Source organism: Cervus canadensis, chromosome 27, assembly GCF_019320065.1.
Source record: "Cervus canadensis isolate Bull #8, Minnesota chromosome 27, ASM1932006v1, whole genome shotgun sequence".
In the NCBI taxonomy this organism is placed as follows: domain Eukaryota; kingdom Metazoa; phylum Chordata; class Mammalia; order Artiodactyla; family Cervidae; genus Cervus; species Cervus canadensis.
Genome location: NC_057412.1, coordinates 46,325,003 through 46,333,072, shown reverse-complemented (window position 1 = coordinate 46,333,072; position 8,070 = coordinate 46,325,003).

The following is an 8,070-nucleotide window of genomic DNA, read 5'->3' as shown; positions in this document are numbered from 1 at the left end:
GTAACCACAAGTTTGTTTTCCATGCCTGTGGGTCTATTTCTGTTCTGTAAATAAGTTCATTTGTACCTTTCTTTTTTCCTAGATTCAACAAATAAGTAATATCATATAGTATTGGTCTTTGTCTGGCTTACTTCACTTAATATGATAATGTCTAGGTCTATCTATGTTGCTGTAAATAGTATTATTTCATTCTTTTTTACAGCTGAGTAATATTTTGTTAAAGATGGTAAGAAGGAAGCATACCAACTTCAGGGTACTATGTTTGTTTGGGAAGGGTGGTGGGAAGGAAATTAAAACACAGGGGTAAAAAGTCTTTGGATTATCAACAGCACTTTATTTCCTAAAAAATAAAAGCTTCTCAAATATATATAAAATACATTAAAAATTTTAAATATAGCTCTCTGTTATTCTCTGTAATATCGTGTGTATTTGAAAGATTTATTTCTTTAAAAGAAAGAAAAATATATTGCATGTCAATAAATGAGATTAATTGGAAGGGCTCTGTAAAGTAAAATCAGAGAACTGTGGCAATTCTATTTCAGTAATCCATGCAAGAGATGTTCTATGACAATGGCTCAGAAAAAAAAGATTAATGAGACCTCTGAAATGTAAAGTCAAAATGACTTGATGATCAATTTTGTATGAGTGGCAAAGGAAAGTGTTGAATTAAGAATGACTTTTAGTTTGTTACTTGAGAAATTTGTTTTGTTTTGTTTTTTTGATTATTTTAATTGGAGGATTTTACAATATTGTGGTATTTGAGAAATTAAATGAATGCTGATGCTTTCAATTTTATAAGGCAGAAAATTGAAAGGTCTTGATAGTGTTGTCCAAAGGGTATCTAGAAATATTAATCTGAAAATGTGAATCTGGATTGTAGACAGAGTTTGGAATTAAGTGGATGGCTAGATAAATGAATGGATAAGTAGATGAATGGGTAGATAAATAAAACCTCTATATCTATATACTCATTCTTCCTTTAATATTCAAGCTGTTTGTCTTTACTTTCTATTGACCCTAATTGCTCATACTGTTGCATTCTAAATTGTTTCTTTTATATAAAATTATTTATTGTTACTTTATGTTTCTTTTGAATTTAGCTTTTCTTACAATCTGCTTGTGATTCTCTCAAACTTTTTAAAAGATAAAGGAGCTATGTAAAGAGCTATCATGATTTTAAAAAGCATAAACATGGATTGTATAATATAATCATAAAAGAAATCTCATAACCACAAATAGCTGAATTTTCACAATTTGACTCAATTAAGTTTCCTCACAGTTAGAATTTCAACTTGAAGCTATTATTTTCCCTTTCTGCTAGCTTCAATTATAGAAAACTTCCACCAGCTTGTAATTTACAGAAATTCATTCTAACAAGGAAAGTTTATTTACCATATGGATATTCTTCAGATTATAGTCTGTATAGATAGAAATTGATATAAACGATTGGAGAATAGAGTCCCTTGGAAAGTTACTATTGAAGCTCATTATAAACCATGTTAAAATGCTCACATTCTCTCGAGTTGTAGGAATCCTTAAAAATCAAACTCTACTTTCCGCTGCATGTAATTTTATTAATTTCCCTTCTTCTCTTTAGAGTATTTCCCACATTTTTGCTGATTTGACATCTTTAGATCCTTCAAGTCTTTGTGAGTCCTTACATTGCTCAGATACGGCTTTCTCAACTTTTCAGGCAGAACTTCATCAAAGTCTTCCACAATGATGAATAGTAAATAGTAAATAACCACCCACTTTTGGATATGAAGCTGATACTTGTCATCACTGTTTCTGTTAGCTCTTTGGGTAGGAATTTCAGTTGAGGTCAGTTCAGGCGCTCAGTCGTGTCCGACTCTTTGTGACCCCATGAATCGCAGCATGCCAGGCCTCCCTGTCCATCACCAACTCCCGGAGCCTACCCAAACTCATGTCCATCGAGTTGGTGATGCCATCCAGCCATCTCATCCTCCGTTGTCCCCTTCCCCTCCTGCCCCCAATCCCTCCCAGCATCAGGGTCTTTTCCAATGAGTCAACTCTTCACATAAGGTGGCCAAAGTATTGGGGTTTCAGCTTCAGCATCAGTCCTTCCAATGAACACCCAGGACTGATCTCCTTTAGGATGGACTGGCTGGATCTCCTTGCAGTCCAAGGGACTCTCAAGAGTCTTCTCCAACACCACAGTTCAAAAGCACCAATTCTTCGGTGCTCAGCTTTCTTCACAGTCCAACTCTCACATCCATACATGACCACTGGAAATACCATAGACTTGACTAGACGGACCTTTGTTGGCAAAGTAATGTCTCTACTTTTTAACACAATTCCTCTATAGCAATGGTAACATGATTAGAAGATGATAATGACCCAACAAAGACGCTTCCTAAATAACTAGAAATGTAATTAAGATATTTATTTTATTGATACAGTTTTTCAGGAAGAGAAAGAAGTCAAGAGAATTTTTTTTTTCTAATAGGGATTGATGAAGGGATAGTAAGAGAGAAATGACTGAAAAGGAAAATGATATTCTGCCTGGAAATTTAGGAAAAGTTGCTATGATAAGATGTAATTGCTTCTCACTGTAATCTTTCACCCATTCAACACATTGATTGAGTGAGTGCTTACTTTAAGTTAGGCCCTATGACGGTTTTTCATGGCAGAAAACTCAGACTAGGAACCTTGCCATAGAGGGCAGTGTATGTTTAGTAAACTCATCTTCTCTGTTCCCTCAAAAGTATTTGTCCAGTGTCTCTCAGGCTTATAATCTAGAAATTGTACACTTTAAGAAGAAATGGAGTCCTCCCTGCTTCCCTTTGAGGTGGTAACAACTTTATATGCTAATTGTATCACCAACCCAGCAGAGTGGGTCCCCAACAAGGGGCTTTCTGCCCCCATCACTCACAGCAATGGAACAAGGCTACATCTGGTTCAGAAGCAAAGAAAAGTTGCATTATTTTTTTTTCAGAGGATGAAGAGGTGCCACTTTCATTCCAGAGCACGTGCTTCTTCTGATTGCAGCTATTGGCGGGGCTGCTCCATAGGCACCTAGTGCGATGGGGCCAAGTTCTCATGGGCTGGGCGCCGCTGTGCTGCTCGGGACTTGCCCGGTGGCCGCGTGGGAAAGAACCTGTCTGCCAACGCAGGAGACTGGAGTTCAGTTCCTGGGTCGGGAAGATCTCCTGGTGAAGGAGATGGCAACCCACTTTGGTGTTCCTGCCGGGGAGATCCCGTGGACAGAGGGGCCTGCCGGGCTCCAGCCCACCGTGTCGCGGAGTCCCACGCAGCTCTGACTGAGGACACGCAGGCGCCGCTCACGCCCGGGAGCCCAGCGCGCGCGCAGCACCGCTGCATGTTGCCGCCATCTTGAGTCTGCTTGGCCCTGGAGCTGAGAGGTCAGGAGCAGCCACTCTTCATGAGGCCCTCTAGTCTGAAGGACCGGCCAGGTGCGAGGCCTCTGGGCACTGCGGCCTCTCAGCAAGCGAAGCTAGACGAAGCGCACAGGAAAAGAGAAAAAAAAAAAGGGGGTGGGGTGGGGTTGCACTTTATTTTATTACAGATTTTATTTTTATTTCCTGGGGATTGGTAGTGTATTTTGCTTTTGACAAATATGTATAATAGCCACTGCAATTTTTAGCTACACTGGTGAAAAGTAATCTCATTTTTCTCCATTGAACACTATAACATTATTAGTCATTCCTCACCATCCATCGGTCTAAGGCAATTGGCCGAGATGTGACTCTCCTAACCGTCCCCCTCCTCCTGGGTCCCAGGGTATGGAGACCTTGCAGCCTCAGACCACAGTCCACTGGCTTCCAGAGGGTGTCCAGCAGCACCTCTGTCTCAGGCTCCTTTGGTCCCTTTCTCTGGGCTCCCAAGGGGTGTCAGCATAAAGGATGGAGAAAGGTAGTGGAGACCGTGAACGTTCAGTTGAAGGCAGGATGCGTTCTCTAGAGCTGTGACTGCCATATGTGTGTTTAGCACTGAGCAGCAGCCTGAAGCATTTAGGCCTTGTTTACTTCTATCTGTAGCCTTCAGGTCCACTGAATTACCATCTTACCAGCACTACCCCACCCCACACCCCACCATCAAATGTGTACTAAGATGCCTCTTTTACGTCAATATTCAAATATGCTGAATTTGCCTCAGAATATTGATCATAGTTTAAATATTTCTGTGGCTGTTTGATTGATGTATTTTCTCCCATAAACTATAAACTCAATGAAACCAGGAAGCTTATCTATTTGATCACCACTATATAAAATAGCTGGAAAAATGTTCTCATTTAGGTTCTTTTGAATAAACTGATGATTAAAACATTACAGACTATTAACTAGGCTGAAAATTTAACAAAGAGGTAATATCATGTTTATTTTTCAGCCTCTTATATCTCTAGCCTAGTCTTTTATATGAAATAGACACTTAATACATGCATAATTGAAACAAAAGGACAACAGCATTGTTGTCAATGCTTGAGAATTTTTTTAAGGTCTTCTCTGTATGAGCCATGGTCACCAGCAGCTGTGGGACCATATTTTTTTTCTAATAGGTCATAATTTAAAGGGAAAGATAAAGGTTTTCTTTTAGCATCAGTATTAAGTTCTGTATAAAGATTCTGATTTGCACAACTTGTGTCATATGATTTTCCCTGAGCCAACTTCTGTGGTCAGAAGGGTGAAATGCTGTGACTGATGGTTAAATGAACACCCAGCAGAAAGAGGGAAGATGTGCTCTGATCAGGAGCTCAAAGACATCACATGGAATGAGGAACAGGTCATTCCCAAGGATATAGAGCTGTTGTTCTAACAGAAACAAAAAAGATGCAGAACTTCTGTCCTATCCACCACCACCGTTATTGTCATCAACAACAACCAATATTTACTGCAATTCATATGAATATACAGTAACTGGGAAAGTTGAGAGTGTGATAGACAGGGATGAAATAGTTCATTAATGATTTATAATCAGACAGGCTATACTTTATTAGTAAGTTAGTTAATATTCTTAATTTACTAGGGAAACATTTTTTAGGCAAAATTAGATTCCATCAGCTGCTGCAGACTTTATAGTTAATGTTTAAAATAAAGACTGAGAAAGCTGTGTCTGAAGTTGAGAGTCTTCCATTATGAGTGGTGATAAGAAGCTTGTCTCTGCTTTGATTTCAAAAAGTCACTTCACTTTAGAGTCTCAAGAAATATTGAGTTCCCTAAAAACATGCCCCTTAAGTGAAACTATTGAGAATTTTTTAAAGGCACTTAAATAAAAACTAGTGGGGTTTTTTTTTTTCCTTTGCTAAATGAAATCCTTACATTATGATAATGATAATAAGTCTAGGTCTAAAGTGATTCTTTTTAGTAGGACTACCCAAGGAATCAGATAAAATAAAAACCAAAAGGTTAGTGTTTTACAAAAACTAAATGAAAAGCCAAACATCAAAGTTTGGAATTATGTTTGAAATTATTTTTGAATGGGTTCAATATTTGCTTAATTGAGGTTCTCCTTCAGTCAACATGAGGCTTCTCATTTTTTCCCTGTTTGGCTTCACGTCTGTTTTTAAAGACAATTTAGGTTTCTCTAATCCTCAAAAATCAAGATTTGCTAATCCTTCCAACAACCATACCATTCCTCACTGCACATGAAAGCTTTTGCTCAAAAGTGAAATACACTCTTGTTTTGGTTTTAATTCATTCAACTCCACTCTCAAAACTTTGTTTTATTTCTTTTTTGCCAATCTAATCTATCCATAGCTCCTTAGCATAGCTGTTATGTCCTGGCCCTTTTTCAATCATTCGTTTTAGAATTACTATATTGATGTTTATCCCCAACTTACCTATAACTCTAGCCTCTCTGGACGTTGCATTATGCCATTATATCTCAGATTCCAAGGAGATATGTCCCCAGGTGACAAGAGTTTATTCTTCTTTTTTGCTTATTGTGGGCAACCTCTTTCATAGGAAATTCAGTGTCTCTCTGTCTACTCTGATTTCCTTTCAGATTCTACCTGGCATCATATTCACATCTAATTACCTCCAGCTCAATGTTTGCATTTCTACACACTAATTAATTCTCTTCTTCTCCCAGAATTAACACTGTTCAAAGGATATCATTGTATGGTTGATTTATGGTGTCAAATTCTGAAATAAAAAGGGATATATTTGTATATTTTAAAAGCCTTTGCCATTTCTACTGGCTTTTTCAATCAAAGAACTATAAAGTGAATTTTGAACTATAGTCTGCATGCATGCTAAGTCACTTCAGTTGTGTCTGACTCTTTGCAACCCTATGGACTGTAGCCCACCAGGCTCCTCTGTCCATGGGCTTCTCCAGACAAGAGTACTGGAGTGGGTTGCCATGCCTCCTCAGGGGATCTTCCCAACCCAGGGATGGAATCTGTGTCTCCTAGGTCTGCTGCACTGGCAGGTGGGTTCTTTACTACTAGCGCCACCTGAGAAGTTATGCTAATTAGCTGTGTGTTTTGCAGCAAGTGGTCACTCTCATTTCTGTCTCTCTTTCATTATAAAAGAAGAGTAGTAGGTAACTCAAGTAATCTATGAGTTTCTTGAAGCCCCCAAAGTCAAGATATTTATTGAGAGCAATTAACAGTGCATCATAGCAAATAGCCCCCAAGTTTTAATGACTTGACACAGTGAAATTTTATTTCCTGTTCATATTACACCTCAGTGCCACTCAGGTAGTTCTTCTGGGTTACTCTCTACCAAGTAACAACTCAGGGACCCAGGAATCTTCTATCTAATGTTTTTGCTGTCCTTCAGGCTCAACTTGGAGCTCTCTGCTTTCATGCAGTTAGCCAGTGAGCAGAGAACATAAAATCTCATGCGGCATTTTAAAACCAGATCCCAAAATAGCATACATTCCACATTCCATTGGCCAGAACTCAGTTATCAGGTCTTAAACTTACTGTAGAGGTATTAAACTTACTTTAGAAGGAACTAGGAGACGGGGTCTTTCTGGGTGCCCAAGAAGGAAAATCAAGATTTTAGCCAATTTCTACCATACCCTTCAATATAATGAGACTACTAATTTCCTTCTGTTTATCTTCCATCCAGTTTCTCATTCTTCCTATCTCAACTTGTTTGATTAATGTTCTTTATTATTGTGCAAGGATCCCAGTTTTACCATTTACTAGCAACTTGCATGACTTCTGACCTTCAGTTTTTTTCATCTGTAACAGGTTTACCTGAGAAAAACTAAGCTGTCAGAGATGTAGTATGGGCTCAAAACATTTTATTTTTGCTTCCATTTTGTATTGTTCTTGTATATTAGAAATATCATCTCATCTATTAAACCTCTGCCTTATTATCTCTATAAGCAAAAATTTAAAAAAAGCTATTATCTTAAATTCTAAAGTCTACCCTATAGACATAAATCAACTTACTCTTCATTTCTGACCTTTCATTATTTAAAACCTTCCTGCTATATGACCTCTGTGTCTGCAGTTGTCCAACTTCTCTACTCTGCTAACAATATCTCACAAATATTTTACCATGAACTTTCTAGATATATAGCCAACACTGTAGATAGGGTTGTTCATCTGATTTGTTGATAAAGATACTTAATATTCTTTTTGCTTCAATGTTTGATATTTCATTATCTCTACCATTATCCATTACCACCTATATCAGTCAGAGAAAGTTTCTTCTATGGTTTTAACTAAAGCGTTACTTGAGTAATAGCAACTTGGGTTTGTATCTGAACAGATGAAAGTTACCATGCATAAACTATTAAGCCTTGTAAAAAATACTTTATACTGAACGTAATAGTGACCCACTTCAAGTTTATATTCCAAAAAATACAATTATATTTAAAATTCAGGGCTCTTTCTGTTGAGCTGTATGAGGCAGGACAAATGACCTCTCTGTATTCAGTTTTCTCAACTATCAGTTTATATACTTTGTTTCTTCTTTACCTAAAAATGATGATTTATATTATTTGTGAGAGGCTCCTCGTATTTTATAAATATCTTTCCAGTTATAGCAAAATAGTTTTTCTTTTTTACAAATCATGCATACACCTCTGGTAGGTTGAATAATTTCTTCCCAAAACCTATGTCTAGTCAGAAAC